This window comes from Marmota monax, unplaced genomic scaffold, assembly GCF_021218885.2.
Source record: "Marmota monax isolate L192 unplaced genomic scaffold, Marmota_monax_Labrador192_F-V1.1 WCK01_AAM20220418_F8-fsc00134, whole genome shotgun sequence".
NCBI classification, from domain to species: domain Eukaryota; kingdom Metazoa; phylum Chordata; class Mammalia; order Rodentia; family Sciuridae; genus Marmota; species Marmota monax.
In genome coordinates this window covers 636898-657335 of record NW_026692281.1, presented here as the reverse complement: position 1 = coordinate 657335, position 20438 = coordinate 636898, and the positions used below count along the sequence as shown (strand labels likewise).

Genomic DNA, 20438 nt, shown 5'->3' with positions numbered 1-20438 from the left:
CACATACAAACAAAGATGTTGTGTCCACCAAAAACTAAAAAATAAATATTAAAAGTTCTCTCTCTCTCTCTTAAAAAAAAAATTTGATAGAACTCAACAGAAAAGCCATACAGGAACAACTTTTTGTTCAGACATAAAGGGAAAGGAAATTTTGGAGTGCCATTTCAATTTCTATAACATTTATCAGTTTTACTCAAAGTCTGAATTTTCTTGTGCCAATTTTTTTGCACTTTATAGTTGCATGATTCATTTATGTAATGGTACATCAAGCATCATTACAAATTATGACATAAATTTATATTAAATAACTTAAAGGTTATTTATGACACTAGAAAAAAGTTACTAACAGTGTGATATGATCTCATTTATGCAAAATTATGCACAAATATGCACATATATCTAAAAAGGGTCTAGTATCCAGAATATAGAAAGAACACTTACAAATCAATAACAATAAGCCAAAACCATGGGCAAAATTCAAATGGACATCCTCCACATGAAAAGAAACTCAATATCATTAGTCATTGGAAATGCAAATCAAAATTGCAAAGGTATGACCATATTATACCTACTATGATGGTTATAATAAAATTCATAGAAATGAAATGTTGAGGATATGGAGAAATTGTAATATTTGTAAATGTAAAGGGATATAACACCTTGATAAACTTTTTGTCATTTCCTCAAAAATTTAAGCAGAGAATTACCATATAACCCAGTAATTCTGCTACTAGATGTATGCTCAAAAAATTGATAATAGGAACATAAATAGACAATTGTTGCCATGTTCATGGTATATAAATAAAATTAAAGGATATTCAGTAATAAAAAAGGAGGAAATTTTAACAAGTGGCACAACACAGATGAATGCTGAAAATATTATGCTAGCCAGGTGCAGTGGCTCACACCTGTAATCCCAGTGACTCCAGATTCTGAGGCAGGAGGACTGCAAGTTCAAAGCCAGCTTCAGCAACAACAAGGCACTAAGCAACTCTGTGAGACCCTGTCTCTAAATAAAATACAAAATGGGGCTGGGGATGTGGCTCAGTGATTGAGTGCCCCTGAGTTCAATTCCAGGTCCCACCTCCCTAAAAAAAGAAAATATTTATGCTAATTGAGACAACAAAAGAAAAATATTGTATGGTCCCATTTGCAAGGCTGATCACGGAAAGAGAAAATGAAAATAAATACAATATAAGTTATAGAATAAGTGAAATATTGCAGATATGACAGATTTCTTGAAAAGATGAGTTATAAATAGCTACATTTGAAAAATATAAGAAAATTCATAAAGATAGAAATTAAATCAGAATTTCCTAGGGTCTACAGGGAGATCAGAATGGGATATTACTGTTAAAAGGACACAGAATTTCTACTTGGCATAAGAAAAAGGATTTTGGAAATATGCATTGGTGATGGTAACACATCATTCTGAATACAGACCATATCACTGAATTTTAAATTTAAAAATTATTTAAAAGATGAACTTTATATATTTCATAACAATAAAATAATTCACAAGCTCAGGATGAGACAGACCCAAACTCAAAACTTGATTCTATCAATTACTAGTTTTTTGACCTTTTAAAAGTGCCAACATGCCCAACTTCACACTGTTTCATACTGTACTTATGCCTTTGTGATTTCCTCTAATTAGAATGTCCTTTCTCCAATAGTTCCTTATTAATATTACAAATCTTAGCTATCTAGTTCCTTATCCTCCCAGGAATGGAGGCAACTTGATATGCCATACAGGGCTGGCCTGGCTCCAGTCGTTGAAAACAGACTTACCAGGAGAGAAAATGGATTGAGAGTTCTGTACTCATAGCCACTTTCATGACTTTGCTTTTGTATTCCATTTGAGATATCAGAATTTCTACCTGGTTCATAATACCTAGTTCTTCACTTTATATTTCAGATGAGTCACAAACTTCCTGTGCCTCCGGCCCTCCACTGGTAATCAGGTCCACTACACCTATATCCAATTTGGTTCTAGACAACCTTGATCTTTCCCACAATTCTCTCCCTCTCAACTACTGACCTAGGCACCTCTCTCCTGGTTAACAGACTACCTGAAGCCACTGACCTCCATTTCTAAGTAATGTTCACTCTGAATTCCTTTTGCTACAATTTTTTGACTATCACCAGTTGGGCCACAATTGTTATAGTGTGGTCTCTCCTGGCCTTTGGGGAAAGCATGAGGCTCTGTCTTTAATATAGGAGGGATGTAATTGCTTTCCAATACAGAGAAAAAGATAAGTGAAGGGGAAGGGATAAAAAAAAACCCAAGTGAAGAAATCACCCATGGATAGGAGAAGGGCCAGGACATTATCTGAGATGGGGGGAGGAGAAAGCAAATATAGGCAGGAATGGAGAGGATTTTTGTAGAGGGCTGGAAAATGATATTGATGCCTAACTAATGGCATGAAGGAGACAAGAAATCAGGTTTCTGTGGTTATTATAGTTACATACCTTTGACCTCCTTGAAGCCATTAGCAGTGTTTTATTCAACTCTAACCCTATAATCTATCATAATAAATGCTCACAATTCACTTGATACATTACTACCATGTAGTACAGAAAAATCAAAGATGACAACAAAAGAAAAAGAATCTAATGTTTTCTGGGTAGCTGGGTAGCTGTAATATAACACACAGAGTCTGGGCATTTGGTCCCATGCCTTGTAATAAACATGAATATTATTGTTTTACAAATGAAGAGACTAAACCTCAGAGAAGTTAAATGGATTACTCAAGGTCATACAGACAGTAAGAGATGGAGAAATCTATAAATCACATGCCTGTCCCTGCTTAAATGCCTTCAGTATTGACCACAATACTAAGTTAACATAACTTGAGAAGATATATAAAATCTTTTACAAAGATGATAGGTATTTTAATAGCCTTCTATCTTTTTTTTTCCACCAGGGACTGAACCCAGGGGCACTCAACCAGTGAGGCACATTCCCCTACCCCTTCATTTTCTATTTTGAGACAGGATTTTGCTAAGTTGCTCAGGGCCTCACTAAGTTCCCAAGACTGGCCTCAAACCTGCAATCCTCTTGCCTCAGCCTCCTGAGTCGTTGGGATTACAGGTATGTGCCACCACACCCAGCCCAGCCTTCTCTACTTCTCTACCTAACTCCAATTCATTCTTTAATATCCCAAGCCTACAGTTTAATAGAGTCTTTTCTATGTCCCCTCTGCTACTTCAATATTTATGCATAATGATATCTTAGCATCAACCTCAATGGACTGTCATTGTCGATTTGCTTGTCTATACTGAGTTCTTTGAGAGCAGGAATCATGCCATGTTTATCTCTGTAACCCCATATATAAATATGTATATGTTGAATGATGGAGACAGATGGAGACAGAAAGAATGTGAGAATGAAAGAAAATATGAGGCAAGAAAGGAATTGATAAATTTCAGGAAAGGAAGGGAAGGAGGGATATAATATAATAATTATATTATCATATTAACATGTTAGTAATTTAGCATGTTCAATAACTAGAAATACTATCACTGCATAATTTTTATGTGAGTACACATTAATACTATTTATTTGCACTAGAATTGCTATAGAAAAAACATTAGAATAATTCATCAAGGCATTAAGGGTATATTCAAACTACAATTCTTTTATTCAGTAGTTTTGCATCTTAAGCCTAAACTCATCATCTGTCATACAGATTATTTTATCTGTGCTAAATATTTTTCCTCTGAAGTAAGTCCAGATGAAAGGGCACTGGAACTAGCCTTTAAGACCCCTATAGTCCAGATTAAGGACAAGATATCCCAAAAGGCCAATATTATTTTTAGGTGTAAAGAGAAATTCTGAAGTTAACTAATGCAGCAGCAATGTCCTTCACAAACAGAGCTGGAATAAATGAAGAACAAAGTGACAATGGAGATTGTTGTTTCTTGTAATCTGCTTTTAAAGGATTTCTTTCTTTTCTTTCTTTTCAGTCTTTTTTCTTTTCATTTAATGTACTGAAGTAGACAATGAGGCAAGAACAAACCAAAAGTCTGAATATTAATAAGCTTTGCACAATTCTACCATGAGAATCTTGTACAGATGAGCAACTAGGTGGTGGTTACTTGAGGACCACACAAAATGCCCAGAGAACACCATGTCCAGGCAACCAGAGCCAACAAACTTCTGTCCTGGCTAGAGGAAGTTAACAAAAGTTGCCAACGGTTTAAGACATTGGTTCCAGTTTAGCAAATCTCCCTTCTATGTACTGAGGAGGCTCTTTCTCTAGCCAAAGAAGCTGGGATCACTTGGGCTGAAAAGACCAGCTGTGAAGCTGACAGCTGTTTTCTCTCTCCTCCTCCCACTTGGAAGAGGATGTAAGCTTATATAACCTCCTCCACCCACTTGCACCAGTCCCTGGTGATCCCATCATACAACATAGGCAGAGTCTTGTGTAGGCCGTGTGTCCCTCTTTGTACAGAGGGTGATGCTTCTATGAGCAGGGTATGGACTTCAGTGTATAGCAAAACACTAGGGTACTTCTTCACAAGGGCACTCCAACCAACATTTACTAACTTTCTACTAGAGGGTAAAGAGAAGAAGTGATGAACATAGTAGAAAACTCTGAACTATCATATAAGATTCACCCTCAATTCCATGCACAAAAATTCAAATTCAGTACTTTCTTTTAACTTTTTTGCAGTACTGGGGATGAAATCTAGGGCCTTATACATGCCAAGCAGGTGCTCTACCACTGACTACATACCCAGGCCCTCCATTCTATTTTAAGGTAAGGACAAATGTAGGGAAAAAATAGCTGACACAGTTCAGCAACTTCCCAGACAATCAAGACACATGGGATAACTGGCTCTTATTATGTGCCCTGAGGGAAATAGCCTCATTGTTCTTTTCCTCCTGCCAGACAGACGAGGCAATACTAAATGGTCTTGCAGACTGCTAAAGAATAAATCATATTGATAAATCAATTGACCTAAGGTTTATAAAACCTATAAGGTTTAAATTGTAGTCTACAAGTTAAATGGAATATGCATAAAGATTATTTGAAAAATTTATAGAAGCAGTTCACAGAAATGGAACCAATGTTTCAGTGCCAAGTGTATTTTATACCCTATCTCATTTAACCCTTCAAACTGTGTGAGATAAGTATAATTGTTTAGCCATATTTGACACTTGAAAATGAGACTCAGAGATGTGAAATAATTCATCTCATGTCCCATTACTAGCAAGTAGCAGAGTCAGTCAGTTCAGTTTTGAAGTCTATTTGCTATGATACTGACAGTACGACTACGTAGTTCAATGTTGAAAGGCATAAACTCTGGAGCCAGACTACCTGGGTTCAAGGACTAGTTCTGTTCCTTTCTAGTGCATGACTGTTGCAAAGTTATTTAGCCTTCCCATGCTTTAGAGTTTTGCTGTCGCTCTTCTTTGTGTTTTTGTTTGTTTGTTTATGTCTTCACTTTGATCTATAAAACAAATGAGTCCCTATCTCATAAATTAGTTTTGAGGATTAAATCAATTAACATCTGTATTCAGAAGAATACCTGTCATCAAATGTGTACTGTATGAACATTTGACAAATAAGCAAATATATATATACATATGCCATAAACTCAAGAGGGGCTCGGAACCATATCTAGCCCACTACGCTGCTTCCAGAAATAACTACACTTAAAATATCACATAACAACAAATGCATCTCAGATCTCTGGGGACAGTAATGCTACCAATTTTCCCTACCAATATAAAACATTTAAATAGTATTACATGCAGGAAATAATTCCACAACTTGAACTTTGAATTTTGCTATGATGATTTTGCCTTTCCTCCCCTTGTTCAGTCCTAGGAAGAAATAGAAAACAGATGAACATGGCAATGAAGGAATTTCAATCACAGAAATACAGCCTTAATTTCATGAGGAAAGGAGGAGAGATGAAACCTCTTCCCATTCCACCCCCAATTATTACCTTTTCTTCTGTAGTGAGGAAGACTTAGGAATTAAAATAGTACACTAGGTTCTAGTCTTGGCTATGTTTCCACCTAGCTATTTGAACTTAGGTTAATCAGTTCATCCCTTCTAATCTAGTATTGTTTTTTCTAGAAAATGAAAATACTAAATGAAGAAATTATGTAGACCCTTAATGTTGAACTATTGTGAGGAAAAATGAGTTTTGCTCAAGGCCTATCAAAAAACTACCAGGGTGAGGACTCAAATCCAGAGCTCCTGACCCCAACCCTCTTCCCACTAAGCCTGTCAGTCTCCATCAAAACATTGTTTCTGGATCTCTGATTCTGACTCCTCATCACCACTGACCTTCAGCCAAAGAATGGTGGATTTAATTATTGTTCCTAAATCCTACCGCCATCCATGTATTTTTGTCAGGTGACACGGCAGGTTCCACGCTAGAAGAAAAAATTATTTCACTTCCTTACTGACATCGGGCCTGGCCATATCACTTGTTTTGGTGAATTGAATTTGTGAGGAAGAGACAATGTGCCAGCTATGAGTCTAGTTTAAAGGACTTGGCATGTCTCTGCTTACCCATCATACATTGCTGCCATCATTGTGAGAACAACATGCTTTGGGGAGTTCCCGGTCCTTGAAAAATAGACACATGGACAGACCTAGAAGGAACTCAGGACCTGAGCCAAGCTCTATCAAATCTAACTCTGGTAAATAGTCATTACAGCCAATGCACAGATATATGAGCTACAAATAAATGCTTATTGCCACTGAGGTTTAAATTGATTTGCTGTTATTATTCTTTTAATAGATGGCACATGGGAAAGTTTTCTGGGGCTCTCAGAAAAGTATTTTATGGCCATGATAAATTTCTTTTTTTCTTTTCTGTTTTTTGTACCAGGATTGAACCCAAGGGTACTCAACCACTAAGCCATATCCTCAGCCCATTTTTATTTTGACACAGGATCTCACTAAGTTGCTTACGGCCTCACTAAGTGGCTTAGGCTGGCTTCATACTTGTGATCCTCTTGCCTCAGCCTCACACACTGGTGGGATTACAGGAGTGCACCCCCATGCTCAGCATGATAAATTTCTTAAAGGACTAAAGATTGTAGTCCAAATTAAATTGTGATATACATCAGGATTGTTGCAAGAGACAAAAGATATAATGTATGATAAATCCTTAACACATATTACTTGCTTTTTGGCTTTGTGATTCTAGGGACAGAGAACCCATGGCCTCTCCCATGCTAGGCAAGCACTCTACCACAGAGCTACATCCCCAGCCCTACTTAACACATATTGAATGCTTGATAGGGACAGTGATGATACTGATGACAACCATCCTTGACATACTCAAGGAAATAAAGAAAATGTTTTTAAACATCATACTGAAACATTTCCATTTGGCTATAAAATTCTGGTAGGTGCAGCCAGGGTGTAACTCAGTAGCACTAAGAGCACATGTTTAGCATGAGTAAAGCCCTAGGTTCAATCCTCAGCATGTCAAAATAAATAAACAAATTTCTGGATGGGGTTTAAGACTATTTTCCCTTATTGTCTGATAATGCAAACTCTTCTAAGTGTCAAAGAATGTAAGAAGCAGCTATGAGTATTTTTCTCAAACACACTAAGCTATACAAATAAATAAGCAAAAATTAGCTCTGGACATGCTACCCTAGGGAGTTATTTCAGCAGAAGACTGGCTTTGGAAGATGGACCTCCTCCAGGAGTATTGTGCCTGACAACATAGTGCCAGTAATAAGACAAAACTCTCAAATAAATTATTTGGTTAAACACAGGCAAGTAAATAGAACGTTCTATGAACAAAGTTGTCTGGATAGCTATTGGCTTAGAAATCTGTTAATTTAGAACTATATCCCTTGGCTTTTGGAATGGCAATCTGGAGACCTCATTAGGTTCTAGTCTTGGCTTATATTATTCATAGAACTTTATAATAAACTTCGTAGTCACTCCTGTTCTCTTCTTCAGCTAAGGAAACTGAAGAAGTACATCCAATTCCATCTGAAAAAAAATATTAATTCAGAAAAGAGTATTCAAAGGCATGCCTTTCAGCCTGGAAAATAGATATTCTCAGTACTATACCACTATTCAAAGTTTTAAGTCTGCTCATAAGATTACAAAGTATTTTGGGTTTATTTTGTTTAAGGTGTTCGGGATCAAGATTTTAGGTTATTAGTGTATAAATAGAAAAAAGAGCTATGTCTAAAATATTACAATTATGGAATATCTTTGAAGAAAGGTGTGATTATCTGAGTAAGAGTCAGGTGATTTGGGTTTAGGCCTCATTTTCCCTCACTAAAAAATGGCGCCCTTTGGTCATTTTATATTTTAGGGTTCAGTTCCCTCATCTAAAAATGAGTTTCAAATCATAACATTAAAGGTATCTTGTGCTAAATGTAAACTACAATATAAATTGGATAATAATAATTTAAATTAGAAAAACACAATAGGTCTATATTATATAGGTAGCAAGCATTTCCATATAAGTTCTTAAAGTGCTTAAGATCTGCTGCAAGATGAAATGTGATCCAAACAATGCAAAGGAAGGAGTCAGAAGAAAGTAGTGTCTATTCCTAATTCTGGCACTAACTTCCTGTTGGACCTTGCAAGGAGCCACAGCCCTTCACCAAGTCTTCAATGTAATATCTCTTTGGAAAACAGGATATGGGAAAAGCTCCTCTGTGATTACTATAGTAAAGTACTCAAGACAGAAAACCAGATTTTTTCTCTTTCACGCCCTTTGAGAATATTCCAAGGGATGCTGGTTAGAGTCCAATATCTCCATTCTCAAAAGGCCATGATGACAGTCACTGTTCATAGCCAACTTAACAGCCATCCTTCTTCTTCCTATTTCTTCACATACTGGGCAGGCAAGCAATGTTCTCAAGGTAAGTGTGTCTCTCTCTCTCTTGAGCCAAGTATCCTAAGTCTGAGTATTCTCATTCATTTGTCTTTGCCAATTATTGACATAAGAGTTGACCTACAACTCAGCTGTTGCCAATGAGGTATCAAGGAAAGTCTGCTGGCAGCTTTGGGAAGATATTTTCCTTTCTGGATAAAAGAAAAAAAATGGATTTCTGAAATAAGCCCTTTTCCTTACATCCTGTCTGGGCTGCTAATGTGTGACAGTGTGATATGTTGATCTGTGACAGCCATCTTAGGACCTTAGGCAAAGTCTAAGAGAATTGCAGAGATAAGACCTAGAGCCCAGTGACTGAACCTTGGAAAAACAACAAATGTTCTTTTGGTATTTGATAGCTAATTTTATTTTCAACTTGGCTAGTCCACAGTATCCAGATATTCCATAATATACTAGTCTGGGATTGCTGTGAAGGTGATATTTAGATGAGATTAACATTTGAATAAATACAAGTAAAGCAGATTACCATTCAGAAAGTATGTGGCCCTCACCCCAGTAGTCAAAGGTTTTAGGAGAAAAAAAGGCTAAAGTGACCTGAAGAAGAAGGAATGCCTTCATATCTGAGCTGCAACATCAATTCTTCCATGAATCTCCAGGGTGCCCTACAAATTTGGACTTGCCCACCCCCACAATCACATGACTGATTCCTAAAATCAATAGATAGACAAACAGATAGATAGATAGATAGATAGATAGATAGATAGATACTTCTAGACTTCTGATGGGCTTATGTCCTTGTAAACCCATCATTGGTTGAAAATATTGTCAAGATGCATTTACTACACCTTTCCCACTGCCCACTAACGTTTAGCAGCACAATACAGGGTAGAATATTGATTGCTTCTCCTCATGGGAAAAGGTCAAAATTCAAAATTTGAAGTATGTTTTCTATTGAATGCCCATTGCTTTCGAACTATCATAAAGCTGAAAAATCATAAGTTGAGCCATAATGCTTCAAGGACCATCCTTATATACATTCTGTTAGTTCTTTTTCCTAATGTATTATCTAATGCATTGTTAGGAATGAGTTTTGGATGTGAGCTAACAAAAAGCCTTATTTACTCACTCTATCATTTTGTTCCCAGTCACTTACTACTCTTCCTGAACATACTACTAGACAAAGTCACTGTCAAAGTCCTTGGGATCTTAATATACTGAAGCTCCACAAACCCTTTGTTAATGAAATTAACAGTAAAAATTTGTAATTATCTGTTAGGTAATTTAAAATTTTTCTCATGTATAGCTGGAGCCAGTAACATTAAAGGTATCTTGTGCTAAATGTAAAAATTATACCACACTATTCAGGATATAATATGGTCTTTGAAACTGAAGAAATCAGAGGGTCCTCACCAGCATGGTGGCGCATGCCTATAATCCCATTGGCTTGGGAGGCTGAGGCGGGAGGATCACAATTTCAAACCCATCTCCATAACTTAGCAAGACCCTAAGCAACTTAGTGAGACCTTGTCTCAAAATAAAAAATTAAAAGGGCTGGGATATGGCTCAGTAGTAAAGCACTCCTGGGTATTATCTGCAGTATCAAAAAAGAAACAAAACAGTCCTGGATTTAAATCCTGGCTTGGGTGTTTTGCAGCCTGTATGACTTTGGGTAAATTCTTCTCCTCTCTGATCCCTGCTTTGCTCATCTGTAAAATATACTATCTTTTTCACAGGCATTATATAGGCCTTGACAATATAGGTCCTGATGCATAGTTAGCATTGAATAAATGTGAGTTCCCCGTCAATGCTCTATCTACAAAATATTTTATAATACTTATTAGACCTAGACAAGAGGCAACAGCCACAGGCAATGATTTAACTTTATAAAAATTAAATAAAATTTCAAATTTAGTTCCTTGGTCACATTAGAAATTTTTTAAGTGTGCAGTACCCACATGTGGATAGAACCTACTCTAGTAGCCAAGTCACATATAGAACATTTTGAACTTTTACTCAAACTGGGAATCCTAAAATTACAATCCAATTCAAAGGGTTGTGCTCTTGATTCCCTGGCTCTCTTAGTACTTCAGAGGTGACTTTAAAGCCAGCTGATATGAGAAATATTTACAAGCTCACATGGGCACAACTCATTTGAGGAAGATCACCCATGTAATTACAAAAATGCTTTCAAACAGTTCTAGTGGAAAGCACACTGGGTAAGGAGAAGGGAAAGATAAAAGTCTAACTTTGGTTGCACAAGAGACAAAAAAAAAATTTGGTGTGTCTGTTCTCTGATGCAATTTTTTTCTGCATTACTGAAGGACATCAAAGGAAATGGAAAACAGATGTGATCCTTCCCTAGATCACAGTCCATTCTTTATCACTGACAATCAGGATGATATTTCCTTTTAACTCTTCATTCTTCAGGTTAAATGTGACCAATTTTCTATTTTTCAGGGGAAAATTACCCTGTAAAAGGATCTTATCAATAATATGACCACATCAGTCATCCACGTGCACCTTGCTTTCTTCCATCTACAGAGATACAGTAAACATTTACTGAACCAAACTTTCTTGGTCTTTCTGAATTAGCATATATTGTCCTCAGATGTCAAGCACAAAAATAATTATTTTAAACTGCTGGTGATGAGTGATGATATAAATTGGTACAACCAATTTAAAGATCAATTTGGCAATAAATCTAGTAAAGATGCATAGATCCTATAACACAGAATTTCCTTTTCTGGGAATATACCCTGAAAAACTTTCAAACATGCATAAGAATACATGGGAAACACTTTCACAAGAGTAACATTTGTCCTATTGTAAAAATTGGAAGCAACCAACTCATCAATCAACAGAATCAAGGTTAAAGAAATCAAGGTCTATTTCATTCCCTAGTATCTCCCCTTTCCCTCTCCTCTTCCTTCTCTCTTGATCCCCTTCCTCTACACTATTGTTCTTTTTATTTTTGTATGATCCCTTTTTATTACCTTTTCTCTGTAATTTCTTCATATGACAGAAAACATCTGACCCTTGATTTTCTGAATTGTACTTATTTCATGTAGTATGTATAATCTCATGATGGAATACTATACAACAGCAAAAATAAAATGATAAATATATGAACAAAAATGAATATCATGGGCTGGGGTTGTGGCTTAGCGGTAGAGTGCTCACCTAGTACATTTGAGGCCCTGTGTTCGATCCTCAGTACCACATATAAATAAATAAAATAAAGGTAGTGTGTCCAACTACAACTAAAAAATAAATATTTTTTAAATTAACATCATAACTACAAGAGTGCAGAAAGGAAAGATACAAAACAAACAGAATCAGTCCATTTTTATAAATATGAAAAGCAATAACAGCTAACACTGTTATAATGCTAACTATGTGTGAGATACAGTTTTAAGCATTTAGGCATATTAACGTCGTTTAAATCTTCACAGCAACACTGTAAGGTTGTTACAGATTGAGAATCTCTTATCTGAGAGACTTATTATCAGAAGTATTTTGGATTGCTGATTATTCTCAATTTTGGAATAAAATTTGCACATACATAATAAGATATCTTGGGGATGGGAACAAAGTCTAAGTATAAAATTGATTTATTATTCATATACACCTTATACACATAGACTGAAGGTAATTTTATATGATATTTCTCATATGTCTGCATAATGACTATAACCCAGTCCATGGGGTCAAGTGTCGAATTTTCCATTTGTGGAATTAGGACAGTGCTCAATTTTTTTTTAATTTTTAAGCATTTCAGATTTCTGTTTCTTCAATTAGGGACACTCAGCATGGACTACAATGTATCCCATATTATAGAAAAGGAAACCGAGGCCTAGAGAAGTTAGGTGACATGCCTAAAACCCAACAACTAGTAGGCTGAAGAGCCAAGATGCAAACACAGGTAAGTCTTGCTCCAGATTCTGCAGTCTGATCCACTATCCTATGTAAAGCATTACTGCATATTGCTCAAGGAAATTCACATATGAGGTGAAAAGGAGGGAAAGTCATAACAGAGAAGAAAGGCCCTGCAGGAAGATAACAAGGAAGATAAACCCACAAAGTTTCCTTCAGCCACTGCTTCTTTATTTATACATACACACTAGACTTGTGGTGGAAGATGTGCTTCAAGAAGATGTTTTTAATATTCTTTTAATTTTTAAAAAAGTACATGCTCTGAAAATACTCCACACAAATCTCAATGAGTTTTTTAATCTAAAAACACCCATATTATCAGCTCCCAGATCAAAATAGAAATTATAATCAGCACTTTCAGAAGCCCCCTTTGGTCCCATTTTTTTTTCAGTAGCACCCCTATCTGGGGCAACAACTTTCCTTCTTTCTAACACCATCACTTAATTTCGCCTATTTTTGAACTTTATAGAAATTGAGTCTTACAGCAAGTAAGCATTTGGGATGTTTTGTTTTTTTTTTTCCACAACCATGTTTACCAGATTCATCCATGTGATGGATAAAACAACTTCTATTCCATTTTTTCTCATTTCTATAAAGTAATGAAAACTCACCATAATGTTGGTGAATCCACCCACTTAATTCACAAAATTCACCCACTTAATTGTTAATAGTTATTTTTAATCCTTTATTCAGCCTCCCACAGCAGTCCCAAAAAGCTGAGTTCAGAATTCAGTATATTTGAAAGAGCACAGTCTCAGGAATAAAAAAAATAAATTAAGGGCTGGGGTTATAGCTCAGTTGTATAGCATTTGCCTCGCTCGTGTGAGGTACTGGGTTTGATCCTCAGCACCACATAAAAAATAAATAAATAAAGATATTGTGTCTATCTACAAAAATATTTTAAAAATAAATTAATTAATTAAAAAGTAAAATAAATTTTAAAATTCTGCTTGAAGCTTTCTTCTGTTAATAAGTATAACTATGTGTCTATGTGTCTTTGAACAAGTTATTTGGTCATTATGGGTCTTGACACCCTCATTTTGGAGATTTGGATAATTCTACTTAACTAAGATAGCATACAGTAAGTACTAATCAACAAAAATTATTATTATAAAGCTTGTAAAGTGTTTGTTGTTGACTTGAAAATCATTCAAAGAGATCCTTCAGTTCTTAAGTGTGATGATTGGGTATTCACGCTATTGTGTGAGATATGCCTCCCTCTAAACTTTGTTACAACATTGGCACATTACCTGCCTAACATGGAAAATTAAAAAAAAGAAAATCATTCAAAGATTGCTATGATAGAGCTTAGCTCTCAGTCACATTGACTACTTGACTTTCCCTTTGAATGCACTGAAGTATCCACAGACATCCAAACATGGGAAAATCTGAAATTCAAGTTCTTAGAAACTGTTAATGGGGTCATTTGCTGCTGCTTCCTTCTCCTGTATCCCATGGCATGCAATGGCCTTTGGGAAAACTGGCCAAGACAAACACCTTTGGCTTCATCTATCCGACTGCCAGGTTTGTGCCTCGCTCCACCTTTTATATTTTTTTTTTCACTCTCATCTACCTCCAGAGCAGGTTCTTTTCAAAAAGTTCCTTCTATGATCTCTGTTTGTGGAAAAGAAACAGAAACAAGACTGACAAGCCTGTGTCCTTCTGTCAGTGCCCTCTTGCCTCCCATCTGTTGGGTAAGAACACACTATAGCATAGCTTCCACATCAGCTCCAACTCTCCAAGAAGTGGGTTAAATGCAGACTCAGATGTCTGACTCAGACAATTTGGCCCTGGTCCCACCAGAAACCATACAAAGACCCAATTCAGTGGTTGTTCCTCTCTGGCAAGGGCATCCTTGAAAAAGAACTGAAAACATCATACTGTGGGCAACTCTGACAAGACTCAAAAAATATGAATCAAAGGGTACAAATACTCTCCCTGTCATGTGTCTAGAGGGGATGACTGAGTTTTTATTCTGCCATCCCTAGTGGACAGTCCAGCATTCCACACTGCTGAATGAAAGACTCATTATGAACAGAGCTAGACTGAGCCTTGTTTGTCCTCCTTGTTCTTGGCTTGGGGGGTGGGGGAAGTTGAATGGTATTGAGAAAGGAGACAGTGGCAGGAAGGGTTCTGCGAATCAAATAATAGCTAAAATGTACACATGGGGGCAGACTCAAAAATTCTCCATAGGGGGCTGGGTTTGTGGCTCAGTGGTAGAGCGTCTGCTGAGCATGTGTGAGGCACTGGCTTCGATCCTCAGCACCACATAGAAATAAATAAAATAAAGGGATTATGTCCATGTACAACTAAAAAATATTTTAAAGTTTTTTCCATATATTGAGACTCCTGAAAGGAGGGAGATATAGAGAAGGAACAAACCAAAAAAGAGTCTAGGCTAGGTGGAAAAATAATTCTAAGCCTAGTAGACCAAAAAATTAGGAGCACAAGGTAAAGAAGGAGATTATCCTTGACCTCTCCTAGCCACCAGAAATTAACAGGTATATTAACCTAATATAACATATGTTGAAGTTTTTGGACTTGTAACCAAGAAACAGCATCAAATCCTGGATTTGCCACTGTAAAATGAGCCCAATGGTAACCATCAAGAAGATTTCATTAAGGTTCCAGACTAGAATCGAAAAGTTACTAAGCCCTAATAGTGAAAAGTAAAGGGATGGTTGACAAAAGTCAAGGGCTAAAAGAAGGTAAAGGAACATAAAGATACTAATAGAATCATCTTATAAAGCTACAGTCAAAAGTTGATGGGGTAAGAAATAAAGGTTTAAGTATATCATTTGAAGTAACAGAGGTAATCAATAGAAAAATCAAATTTATATTATAATCAACAAATACTGGAAGAGAAGAAAAACAGGGAAGTATGGGCAGTAATCTATATTCACAGAAGGAAGAAATAATTTCTAAAGTTATATAAAATATGGTACCAGGGGCAGTAGGGCACAACTATAATCCCAACATCTTGGGAGGATGAGGCAGGAGGATCACAAGTTCAAGGTCAGCTTTAGCAACTTGGAGAGATCCTGTCTTAAGATAAAAAGGGCTGGGGGTGTAGCTCCATAGTAAAGCACTCCTGAGTTTAATACCCTGAATGAAATATACATATATATGTGTGTGTGTATATATATGTATGTGTGTGTGTGTGTGTGTGTGTGTGTGTATATATATATATATATATATATATATATATATATATATATATATATAAACTATGAAAGCAACTAACAGAAGAATAAATAAAATGGTTAAAAATGGATGCTTCTGGATAATGAGGGATGGAAGACTATTGATTTTCTTTATAGATCCAAAAGTACTATTTTATTTTTAATCATATGCAAATGTATATGTATGTAATATAATTTCAATTTTTAGAATAGAAAGACTAAACACCATTTTTTTCCAAAAACTTAGAAATTTTAAAAATTTTTTAGTTGTAGTTGGACACAATATCTTTATTTTATTTATTTATTTTTATGTGGTGCTGAGGATCGAACCTAGCACCTCGCACATGCTAGGTGAACGCTCTACCACTGAGCCCCAGCCCCAGCACCCCCCAAATATTAGTGTTTTTTTAAAATTAATGGAATTAATCTGACAAAATTGTAGGTACCACATTAGAATTGAAAAAAAAATGCCAATCTCATTGCATAAATATCAAACTGCCATAAATAGGTTGAAAGAAACATCCTATTTAATCAGAAAAAATTCAGATTCCAGCACAAAAAGGTTGTTCACAAATATATTTTGACCAACAGAGTTCTATTTTAAAAGAACTGTTATCCCCCAAACCCACTATATAAAACAGATCCAAGGGAAAGTGCTCTGGCTGAAGTAAGAGTTAGAAGCCCCACCCAAACAGTTTCTGCCTGAACATAAAAGCCTCTGATTGAGATAATACCTGTGAGCTCATCTGTGCTCTGACTCCATGCTTGGGAAGCCAACCATCTGACAGCCATTTAGAAGTTACTGTAGAAGAGAAGCTGGTGCTCAAGCATCACAGGATTGGCTCACAGTTCATGGGAACTGTTGTCTTTATGAAATGACTCAGTTACAAAATAGCCTTCTGAGATTCTAGTTATTCAGAGTGTCTATCCACTGGGACCTAGCCACTCAAGTTGAACTGACAACAGAGTTTATTGGCCTGCAAATGGACCCTGTAAACAGAGTGACTTGCATTAGCCAGCAAAACCATCCCTGACCAACAACTGAAATATGTCCCTACAGAGCACAATAGAGAAGAATGCCTGTCCCATCACACTTCTACAAATTTCCTCTGAGACATTTATTATTTTATGTGGTGCCAGCATCAGTGCCACTTGAAGAGGTTAATCCTATGTGAACAACAGGATGAGTTTATTCAGAATGTGTTATCTATTAGCTCTCAGAATTCTGTTATTCTATCCTTCCTTCTCTCCTTTTTGAATTCAAATCCAAAATCTGCCACTCCCTGGCTGAATGACCTTAGATACTACACTCACTGAACTTACCGCCCTCTGTTAGTGGGGGATAATAACATCTACCTTCCAGAGCTGTGCTGAGGTTTCAATTGGAACATGCACCTGCCACTATCAGTGAAGGCACAAAGAGAGCTAGCAGCAGTGCTGGATATACCACTCTATGCCCAATCAGGATATAGGATGTGTTAGGAGAAATTAACTAAATGCAATTAAAAAAATAAAATATAAGGAAAATCTACATGGGAACCTAAGGCTAAGGGAAAGTATTCAAGGAAGGCAAATTTGAATGGTGGTTCAGACTTCATTAGAAAAAGTATACTTTAACTCACTGGATAGTACCAAAGTTTGCAGTTTGGCTTGGTAGTCTGCAGTCACTAAGTAAGAAGGTGAAAATTCTGCAGAGCACAGGTGGCAGGCAAACAACCAGCAACCAGTTGAGTAGGTATGCAAAGAGGATAAGAACACTCCTGGTTTCAGCAAAGCTTCATAGGAACAGCCTGGCTCAGTAGGTACCCCTAGGAAAAAACAGACAATATGGAGGCCGAGCAGAGGAGCAACAACTCCATTTTAACACTTCAGCCAGCAGACAGGCCATATGTGGAGCACACAAAGGGAAACTGGGAGATAGAATGGGCACAAGGTCTTTGAAGAGCCTGTTTCCATGTAAAGAAGCCTGCAACAGGTTATTGCCAGGTCAGTCAGAAGCTTCAACATCACTGAGATACCATGCGTTATTGGTGACAGGCTGAGACAGAGCTCCAGCAATGCCGTCACCACAACTTCACTAGGCTACCATGAAGCTTCTGGAACCTTCAAGAAAGCCCTTTCCTCCTGCAGTGTTCCTCCAGTATCCTCTACTGATAAAGTTTAAAAACATGATCTTTATTTAAAAAAAAAAGAGGTATGCTTCAAATAATTCTGTACATTACCACTAAGAAGGTGGGGAAGGGTGAATTTTGAACCAAGAGGCAATAAATTGGTAACACATAAAAGTAGGCTAGAAGCAGTATTTCTTGGTGCTTAGTTAAGTGCTCTTTCTTCTGTCTTAAACTTCATTACTGAGATACTTCACTACTTAAATAATTCTAGATAGTCTACTAGAGACATGACTCACTCCAAGTTAAGTCTTTGTTGATGAACAGGTTGATTTCATTGTTAAAGAAGTAGAAAAGAAGACTGATAGACTGATAGGCATTTAACTTTTCTGAGTTTCAGTTTCCTGTGTGTGTGTGTGTGTGTGTGTGTGTGTGTGTTGGTTTGTTTATCTAGGAATATCTTTATTTCTTATTCATTTTTTTGTTCTTATTTGTTCCTTTTAGATATATATGACAGTATATCATTTATGAACATATTTACATACATGGGGTATAACTTATTCTAATTAGGATCCCTTTCTTGTGGTTGTGCACAATGTGGAGTTTCACTGTCATGTATGTGTATATAAGCATAGGAAAGTTATGTCTGATTCATTCTACTATTGTTCCTAGTCCCATCCCCACTGTCTTCCCCCCATTCCTGTCTGTCTAAGCCAATGAACTTCTTTTCTTCCCCTCCCCACCCTGCCTTATGGTGGGTTAGCATCCACATACCAGAGAGAATATTCAGCCTTCTTTCATTGCAACAACAGATATTAAAAACCCTACCTTGGGGCTGGGGTTGTAGCTCAGTGGCAAAGTACTTGCCTAACTTGTGTGAGGCACTGGGTTCAATTCTCAGCACTACATATAAATAAATAAAATAAAGGTCCATTGACAAATAAAAAACTGAAAAAAAAAAACCTACCTCACAGATTCACTGTGAGAATTAAGGAAGACAGCATATGTAAAATCCTCAGCCTAGGCCTTGGACATACAAAAAAACAACAGAATTAATTTCCCTCCTCTTTGACAAAAGATTAACCACTGCAGCATATCCTTATTCTTCTCTTGTTAGTCTCATCCAGGAATTGAAAAAAATTAGACATGAGGGTTTATATATCATATGACCTACCTCATCCTCTTTATGCAGTGTATATATCAACTGTAATGTTATTTACCAAGTGGTTACTATAATTTTTGAAGGTTCTTCTGTCCTTCAATTTTGTCCTTTCCCAATAGGACTCCAGTTGGAACTAGTGGAATCTAGCATTGTTGCACTATCTAAAGAACTCACTTTGCTCGAATTCCAGTCATTCCAAATAATGCCCATATCAATCTCGCTATCAGACAGTAGCAGTACATATAGTAGATTGCCCTTTATTCTCAGGTCTTGATACTTTCATATTCTTTATCCAAATTGATTGTCATGATATTTCAAGTAATACATACTGGATGGTACATTCTTACTCTTAAAAGGGCTGGTGAAGATGCTATACTTCAGGCCTCATAGGAAAGACCACATAACTTGGTGAATATGAGATACACAGTGGGAACAGACCTGCACCTAGCTAAAAAGACTAAAAATTAAAATTATACATTCCCTTTTATGGGACACCAAAGATTCAGAGAGATCCAAAGGATAGACAAGCTGAAATAAATCTGAGATTATCTGATAGAGGACTGTGTAACAGAACTTTCTTCAATAATGTTCTATATCTGACCTTCCTAATACAGTAGCACCACCACATGTCACTATTGAGCACCTGAAATGTGTCTAACAAGACTGAGGAACTGAGTTATTAATTTTAAATAGCTATTGAGTATCAAAACTAACAGCACAGAACTAGAAAACCTAGACTAAATGAAAGAATATGGGAACAGAAGCTAAGAACACCCTCAGATATAAATATAGACCACTTTCACAATTACATATTTTTGGTTGTGTTATTGATCTTGAACATACCTTAGTTATTGCACCTGTGAAATATGGAATAACACTAGAAGCTCATAGGGTTGTTGTGATTAGACAATGAAGGTAAAGCACCTAGCCCAGAGCTAGGTACAAAACAGATAATAAGTAAATGATAGCTATTATTATCAAGCTCCCTGTTTTCCAGATGGAGCAAGTGAAATTCTGAAAAGAAAAGTGACTTATCCATAGTTACAGAGCTACCTGGCCACACAGCCAGGAGCCAATTCCATATTTTATCATGTTTTTGCTTTGTTTTGTTTTGTTTTGGTACTAGGGATTGAACCAGTGTTGCTTAACCACTGAGCCACATTTCCAGTCCTTTTGATGTTTTATTTAGAGACAGGGTCTTGCTAAATTTCT

General features: G+C 36.6%; 1 protein-coding gene and 1 non-coding gene across 3 annotated transcripts in view; one reads left to right on the top strand and one right to left on the bottom strand.

Moving 5' to 3' along the window:
• Ophn1 (oligophrenin 1) overlaps positions 1–20438 on the bottom strand; it is a 374656-nt gene that overhangs the window by 210460 nt on the left and 143758 nt on the right. The gene's annotated exons all lie outside the window — the stretch shown is intronic.
• On the top strand, positions 13933–14034 carry LOC124090080 (small nucleolar RNA U13). Its single transcript, XR_006850944.1, has one exon. It is a non-coding gene; the product is annotated as a small nucleolar RNA U13 (small nucleolar RNA).